General features: G+C 42.9%; 1 non-coding gene across 1 annotated transcript; it reads left to right on the top strand.

Moving 5' to 3' along the window:
* The first annotated feature begins 2,280 nt into the window (after positions 1–2,280).
* Positions 2,281–2,352, top strand: trnaq-cug (transfer RNA glutamine (anticodon CUG)). Its single transcript has one exon. It is a non-coding gene; the product is annotated as a tRNA-Gln (tRNA).
* Positions 2,353–8,227: the final 5,875 nt, after the last annotated feature.

The following is an 8,227-nucleotide window of genomic DNA, read 5'->3' as shown; positions in this document are numbered from 1 at the left end:
CAGTGCATGGATTGCACTCAACAAAACGTTGCATTTTCTTTTCATGCCAAGCATTTTGCATGAATGCATTGCAATGGCAACGCACGTTTTACCTGGCAAGACTGAAGTACAATATGTGCTGAACAGTGTGAAACAGAAACAGAAATGTGAGAACCCATAGCCTCAACGGCATCTGTGTGAATTGCTCTGCATCGATAATTAACAGACCGTAAATAGGTGAAACTGACGCTGTGAATGCAAAAAGGACAATCCAAAGTGTAATGTTCGAATTGATTTTGTAGATTTTGAGAAACCTTTCAAATACTTTGGCATTGTTGGTTCCATGGTGTCTTGGTGAGCACTCTGAACACTGAATCCAGCGATCCAAGTTCAAATCTCAGTGGAACCTGAATGCTTGTTGTCCCAGCTGCTGAACATTTGGACCAAGCACGTAGAAGACTGCTGTTGGCAATTTTGTTGCCTTTGTCATTGATGCTTGATATGCAAGTCGAGTTTTCAAATCGTGTGTTCAACCGGCAGTTACCTGTTCCAATCAGCAGAGTAGAAATTAGTTTGCTGTTTACTGCTGCCTTTGCCTGCACAATGTGTGCTGAGATTATCTGTGCAATATGCACTCCGCAGAATGAATAAATGCAACGCCATTTTAAAAGCACGCATTGCATGGATTGCACTCAACAAAAAGTTGCATTTTCTTTTCATGCCAAGCATTTTGCATGAATGCATTGCAATGCTAACACACGTTTTACCTGGCAAGACTGAAGTACAAGCTGTGATGAACAGTGTGAAACAGAAACAGCTATTTGAGAAGCCATTGCCTCAACGGCATCTGTGTGAATTGCTCTGCATCGATAATTAACAGAGCGTAAAGAGGTGAAACGGACACTGTGAATGCAAAAAGGACAATCCACAGTGTAATGTTGGAGTTGATTTTGTAGATTTTAAGGAATGTTTCAAATGGCCAACTGTCGTTGATTCCATGGTGAAATGGTGAGCACTCTGGACTCTGAATCCAGCGATCTGAGTTCAACTTTTGGGGGAACCTGAATGCTTGTTGTCCCAGCTGCTGAAAACTTGGGCCAAACACGTGGAAGACTGCTGGTTGGCAGTTTTGTTGCCTTTGTCATTGATGCTTGATCTGCAAGTCTAGATTTCAAATCGTATGTTCAACCGCCAGTTACCTGTTCCAATCAGCAGAGTAGAAATTAGTTTGCTCTTTCATGTTGCCTTTGCCTGCACAATGTGTGTTGAGATTTTCTGTGCAATATGCATTCCGCAGGATGAATAAAAGCAACGCTTTTTAAAATGCATGCAGGACATGGTTTGCACTCAACAAAACGTTGCATTTTCTTTTCATGCCAAGCATTTTGCATGAATGCATTGCAATGCCAACGCAAGTTTTACCTGGCAAGACTGAAGTACAAGCTGTGATGAACAGTGTGAAACAGAAACAGCTATTTGAGAAGCCATTGCCTCAACGGCATCTGTGTGAATTGCTCTGCATCGATAATTACCAGAGCGTAAAGAGGTGAAACTGACGCTGTGAATGCAAAAAGCCAATCCAAAGTGTAATGTTGGAGTTGATTTTGTAGATTTTGAGAAAGCTTTCAAATGTTTTGGCATAGTTGCTTCCATGGTGAAATGGTGAGCACTCTGGACTCTGAATCCAACCGATCCTGGTTCAAATCTCGGTGGGATCTTAATGCTTGTTGTCCCAGCTGGTGGAAATTCCGGCCAAACAAGTAAAAGACTGCAGGTTAGCAGTTTTGTTGCCTTTGTCATTGTTGCTTGATCTCCAAATGTAGTTTTCAAATCGTGTGTTCAACCGGCAGTTACCTGTTCCAATCAACAGAGTAGAAATTAGTTTGCTGTTTAATGCTGCCTTTGCCTGCACAATGTGTGCTGAGATTATCTGTGCAATATGCACTCCGCAGGATGAATTAACGCAATGCCTTTTGAAATGCACGCAGTGCATGGATTGCACTCAACAAGACGTTGAATTTTCTTTTCATGCCAAGCATTTTGCATGAATGCATTGCAATGCCAACGCACGTTTTCCCTGGCAAGACTGAAGTACAATCTGTGCTGAACAGTGTGAAACAGAAACAGCTATTTGAGAAGCCATAGCCTCAACGGCATCTGTGTGAATTGCTCTGCATCGATAATTAACAGAGCGTAAAGAGGTGAAACTGATGCTGTGAATGCAAAAAGGACAATCCAAAGTGTAATGTAGGAGTTGATTTTGTAGATTTTGAGAAAGGTTTCAAATTTCTTGGCATAGTTCGTTCCATGGTATAATGGTGAGCACTCTGGTCTCTGAATCCAGCGATCTGAGTTCAAATCTCGGTGGAACGATAATGCTTGTTGCTGTAGCGAAAATTCTCCTCTCGGGAAGCGGCACCTGTACCATCAGGTTAGAACTAAATGTAACTCTAATATGATAAAAATGGCTACCCATGAAGCTTCAAGGGATTTATGTTAGCTGACATTGACCACATTCCTGGAAACTGATAATTGTTGTTTCCCACACACAGGACTAGCAAGCAGACTTTGCAGATGTCTCTAATCAGCCAGGCCTCAGACAAAATGTTCTGGTGAATGTTAGGACAATACGACTCTGTAACAGGATTAAGATAAGGAGGCTACCCAAGAACAGTAAGATAATGGAGGCCTGGACCATGTTCCAAGATACATGAGTCATTCCGAGCAACACATCTCTTGGCAACACATGAGCCACTTTACGTTTAGCGACTAACTCTATCTATTGGTCTAATTGAATCTATAATCAGTATGATTGGATCGTGTCCAGCCGAAATGTGCTGATGTTACTGTAGTAAACTGTTGTAAAACATATAAAAATCCATGAAACCCTTTGTTCGGTGGAGAGTGGAATGCCTGGAGTTAACCAGAGGCTCTCTCCTCACCGGTGTAATAAAGGCCGCATTGGCATTGGAACCGACTCTGAGTGTTGAGTGATTCTTCTGATAAAACACTAACACTAACAATGGCGTTGTCGGCAGGATTTCCCGGAGTCGCTGGACGCCCTTGGAAAAACCTGGGTGAGTATAAAAAACAATTTTTAATTATAAAGGGTGCGGAAGGTGGAAGCCGGTTGATCGACACGAGGAGATGCTCTAATATCTCAAACGCCTAGCCTGAGCCTGAATTAAGAGGACTTTTGTCCCACGTGACGGCCAGGAACCAAGTAGGCGTAGGGAACACACTGAGACCGTGGGATCGTGATACCGAGAGACATCTTCCGGACCCAGTAGTGTGATTTTAAATATACCCTGGGGGAGAACCAAGCGGTGTACAGCGGCTAACGGAATCCAAACCTGCGAGCAGGGTCGGACTAACGGGCCGAGCGGTGGTAGGTAGCCATTAAGGATACGTAGAGCACTGCGGGAATTGCTTAAATGCGTTTTACGAATTGTATAAGTTTGTGTAACAGCAGACTTGTGACCTGAAAGCAGCCCAGAGACGGTCTACTACTAGTTGTGCGAGGTAACAGGCAAACCTCTGAGAGTAGATTCCTAACAGTTCTAGTCCTACCCAGGAATGGCCAATAAAGCAGATAAACTCGAGTGGGGATCAGAAGGGTCCCTTACCCGCCATCTGGCGGAATAGCAAAAGAAACTAATCGAGAAAATGATTCGAGCAGAGTGGGATCCTCAGGACCTGCCAGCAGCCTAACGGGAATGGTGGGAGTCGGAACGGAAAAACCGATATCGGTAGTCCACTACAAAAGTTATGTGAGGAATTATTTAGATAAAACTACGAATTCCCTGAAAGGTCATGGATCCAAAAATAGAGTCGGCCAAAACTATTAATAGGAAAGAAGAGAGACTGTTGTAAATGTCTGGTCGTTGAGTGAGAGTCCCTGTGTGATTTTGTGACTGTGGAATTAATTTTTATGTTGTCATGTTTCTGAAAGCCTGGTTGGAAGAGGAATGCAAGTGTCTGTTTATTTTAGCTCCACCCACTTTTCTAAAGTTTTTTTTAAACCCTTTGTAGTGTTGTCCTGTATGTGGGAAGTTTTAAGACATTTTAAGTTAGAAACGCAGGTGTGGATTTATTCGGATGATAAGTTACAGAGCTAGGAAATGTACAAAGGATAGGTTTGTTGAGCAAAAGATAAAAATACATGGTCCCGGTGGTTAAAAAAAAGAAAAAGATAAAGACCCCACTTTGAAAGTAAACAAATGATTTTAAATTAACAAATGTGTTCGTGATGGAAAAAGACATAACTTACTAAATACTAGTTGATGTTTGCTGTGAAAAAGATATTGGTTTAATTCGAAGAAAAAAAAAATTTGGAAGAGGTAAAAAACGCTCTACATGGATTCGAATTTTAAATGATGAGAAAGTTCAATGCAGTTTGAAAATATTTCCAAAATGGACAGTGTTTATCAAGAAAAGTCCCGAACAGTCTAAACAAGCAGAAGGGTTTTGAAGATGATGAGGAGAAAAGATCTAAGCGATGCGAACTCAGCACAAAAAAACTGGGAATTAGAGAATCTTACTGAATTTTTAAATTCTTATAGAAAATGGAACTGGCACAGAAGTTTAGATTTTGTGCTGAGAAAGAAATTTAAAAAAAAAAATTGAATTTCAGTAAACAAAATTGCTATTAAAAATGTGTGGTCTCATTTTAAATCAATTTAAAAAAAAAATTCTTTGGCAAGTACTTGAATTAGAAGTTAAGAAAACATTGGAGTTTACTCTAAAATGCCGTCTTCCCTGATGAGAAGATTTTTATTATGACCACTTTACTAATGATTTATGCTGTTTAACGGATTCCTAATTTCTAAGCAAGTTTTGAAGGCACAAAGACTTAAAAAAAAAACATTTTCGGATGTTTACGTGAAGTCACGTGATGACATCAGGCTTTCTTACAAACCTGTAAAGGAGTTAACCCTTTCCATTGACAGCTGTTTTATACTGGACATTACTAATTTGGATTTCTTAATAAAATAAAGAAGACTCACCTGACAGACAGAGGAAATGGTGGGATATTCAGAATAAAAATAAAACGGAACTAGCTGGTCAAGAGTTAAAAACTAAGATAAACAGGCTGGAAGAGACGTTTTAAAAAACGGGACGAGATGGATAGTGCAGTGCGCAGCTATAGCACCATCACCTATGGCAATAGAGCCAATGTACCCCACGGTGGGTCGGTGTAGTCCACAACCCATCCTAACGGTAAAGCAGACAGCGATGTTTGGAGGAATAGTGGTGGCATTGGTGTTGATTGGACTTTGGATAATATTTAGATGGGTCATCGTGCAGGCTCAAGCACAGCAGGCTCAAACGCAAAACCGACGGCAGCCCAGACAGGGACATGAAGTGATAGAGCTGGTACGACTACAAAGAATATGGTTAACCTAATCCTTACCTTCGATTCCACAGAGTGACAGCGACACAAGTAGACCAGAACCTAACACCTGGTGATGACCAGGCTATCTGTTTAAAATTTTCAGATAAAACACTCATGATACTGGGAACCTCAAGACCCACGCAAACACTGGATGATACCAACGGATTGCAGCGCACTCAGGAAATAAACAACTACATGAACTATGGAGTCTTGTTTAATTTAACGGATGGAATGTGCATCCCAGCAGCCAAGGACTGCAGCAAGGACAGGACTTATTTTAATGCATGGTTACAAGTAAATCCTAATATGAACCAGGTATGTGTACAGTGCTCCACGGGTATAAGGAATAGCTGCATTAAACGGAGGGATGTCAAAGGGCCCGATGAATGTACTTTTGGCATAATTTGCGCGCCTCTGGGACAGTCCCAGCATCAGTCATCCGCAAAAAGGGAGTGGGGCTGTGTGGGTACTACGAGGAGGTGGGGGCGGCTGCAATATCATTGTATGTATACTTCTCACCCCCTCCGACACCGCGCCCCATAAGAACCACTACATTTCCAGAGGAACTGCCTTGTCCCATAACTACTAAGGGACCAGAAAATGGGATTGTAATGTACAACGAAGGGGAATTATTGTATGATAATGTTAAACATGAAATTGTGCCTGTTCTGATCAATATTTCAGGCATCCAGATGCCAGAATACTGCACAGAACAGTCAAGGAAAATGAACAATGTATTAAGTAAAGTTGGAATGCAGCAGGCTGCCGTGCAATGGGTGCCAGTAGATTCCGAGGACAGGGGTCAGCCCCCACGATAAAGAGGGAAATAGTTAATGATGTTGCTACCAGCTTCAATACAGGGACCTCCGTAGTAAACTCGATAGACATACATGGGTTAAATGAGAGGGTGGAGCAAAACCAGGAAGACCAAGCCAACCTAGGAAAGGAGGGTGCCGAAATCCAGTTGGATGGCATCTCAGTCCTGGAAGCTCACGCCAAAACCATCAATCTCCTCATTGATAGAGAAAAAGAAGATCCAGGAAAGCAAAGACAGGGGCAACTCTGTCATGCTTATTGGATAAACAGTTCACATTTAGCTCAGTTGGCTAACCAGAGGGGAACACTGGATAATTGTACTCTGAAGGGACTGACCCGAGTATACCCAGCAATTCCAGATTGCCAGATGGGTAGGGCTACTGGGATAGGGATAGTCCTGATGATCCCTATAGCCACGCCAGACTCAACTAGAGAATATCGGAGTAATACGGGAAAAGTCTCCATCCATTACTATCTGACCACCATCTCCGCCGTTCGCCGAAACGACATACTTACCGGGATTTCCCTAACAGAATGCAAGCAAGGGGGGGAGATCAAAGTATGCCCTCACCTGGTAGGCCGAGGTGAGCTAGGCGAGTGCGGGTTTAACCGAACCGACGGGTGTGTACTAGAAATAGTGCCCGCACACATGCACTTTGCGAGGGCAGACTACGGAGGGAAAGGAAGATACTGCGTCTCTACTACTGAACGTTCATACCAGTATAATGACCTGCAGTGCCCAATACCACAGCCGAACTTTTGCTTTACGCCACTACAACCTGTCACGATCGGGCAAGCGCATATCACCCAGGTCAGGCGCCGGAAGTCCGATGTTATTAATGTATCCGATCAGCTCCACGATCATTTGCAGGATTATGACGAGCCAGATCAGGTCCCTATCCCACATCTAACCGAAGTATTATGGGAATTGAGGCTCAGGGTGGGTCCATCCGTAAAGCTCTACCACCAACCGCGAACTAAAATCAAAGTACTGGAAGAAGATATCGATGTAGACTTACAAAATCAGAGTTGGTGGAGAAAGTTCTGGGACTGGGGAATGAATGTGAGCATCCATCCTTGGATTCGAATTATATCACACATACTGGTCGGAGTACAGCTAGTTTTAGCATTGACATGGGGCGTCATGGCTTGCCGGTCTTGCAGATATAATGCACAACAATGGAGGTTAAACACCAAAGCTCAGATAAGCAAGGAGATTCATGTAATAGGCGAAAGGGGTAATTCAAACTATACTGATTTGATCGAAACAACTGGGACTCCTGAAATCACATGACTGGCCAGCACGTTGAAGCAGGGAGTACCGGGTGATACAAAACTATAACAGATTATAATTAGTGCCAGTTTCAGGGGGCTAGGACTAGCCCCTTGACCGAAAGGAGGGGTTGTTATAGCGAACATTCTCCCCAAGGGAAGCGGCACCTGTAGCATAAGGTTAGAACTAAATGTAACTCTAATATCATAAAATGGCTACCCGTGAAGCCTCAAGGGATTTCTGTTAGCTGAAATAGACCGCATTCCTGGAAACTGATAATTGTTGTTTCCCACACACAGGACTAGCAAGCAGACTTTGCAGATATCTCTAATCAGCCAGGCCTCGGACATTTTGTTCTGGTGAATGTTAGGACAATACGACTCTGTAACAGGATTAAGATAAGGAGGCTACCCAAAGACAGCACCCAAGGACAGTAAGATAAGGGGGGGGCCTGGACCATGTTACAAGATACATGAGTCATTCCGAGCAACACACCCCTTAGCAACACACCCCTTAGCAACACATCTCTTGGCAACACATGAGCCACTTTATGGTTGGAGGCTAACTCTATCTATTGGTCGAATTGAATCTATAATCAGTATGATTGGATATGTCCAGCCGAAATGGGCTGATATAACTGTAGTAAACTGTTGTAAGACATATAAAAATCCATGAAACCCTTTGTTCGGTGGAGAGTGGAATACCTGGAGTTAACCAGAGGCTCTCTCCTCACCGGTGTAATAAAGGCCGCATTGGCGTTGGAA

This window comes from Pristiophorus japonicus, unplaced genomic scaffold, assembly GCF_044704955.1.
Source record: "Pristiophorus japonicus isolate sPriJap1 unplaced genomic scaffold, sPriJap1.hap1 HAP1_SCAFFOLD_99, whole genome shotgun sequence".
Classification (NCBI taxonomy): Eukaryota; Metazoa; Chordata; class Chondrichthyes; family Pristiophoridae; genus Pristiophorus; species Pristiophorus japonicus.
The sequence above is the reverse complement of the archived record's forward strand: the minus strand, read 5'-3'. Positions and strand labels throughout refer to the sequence as shown.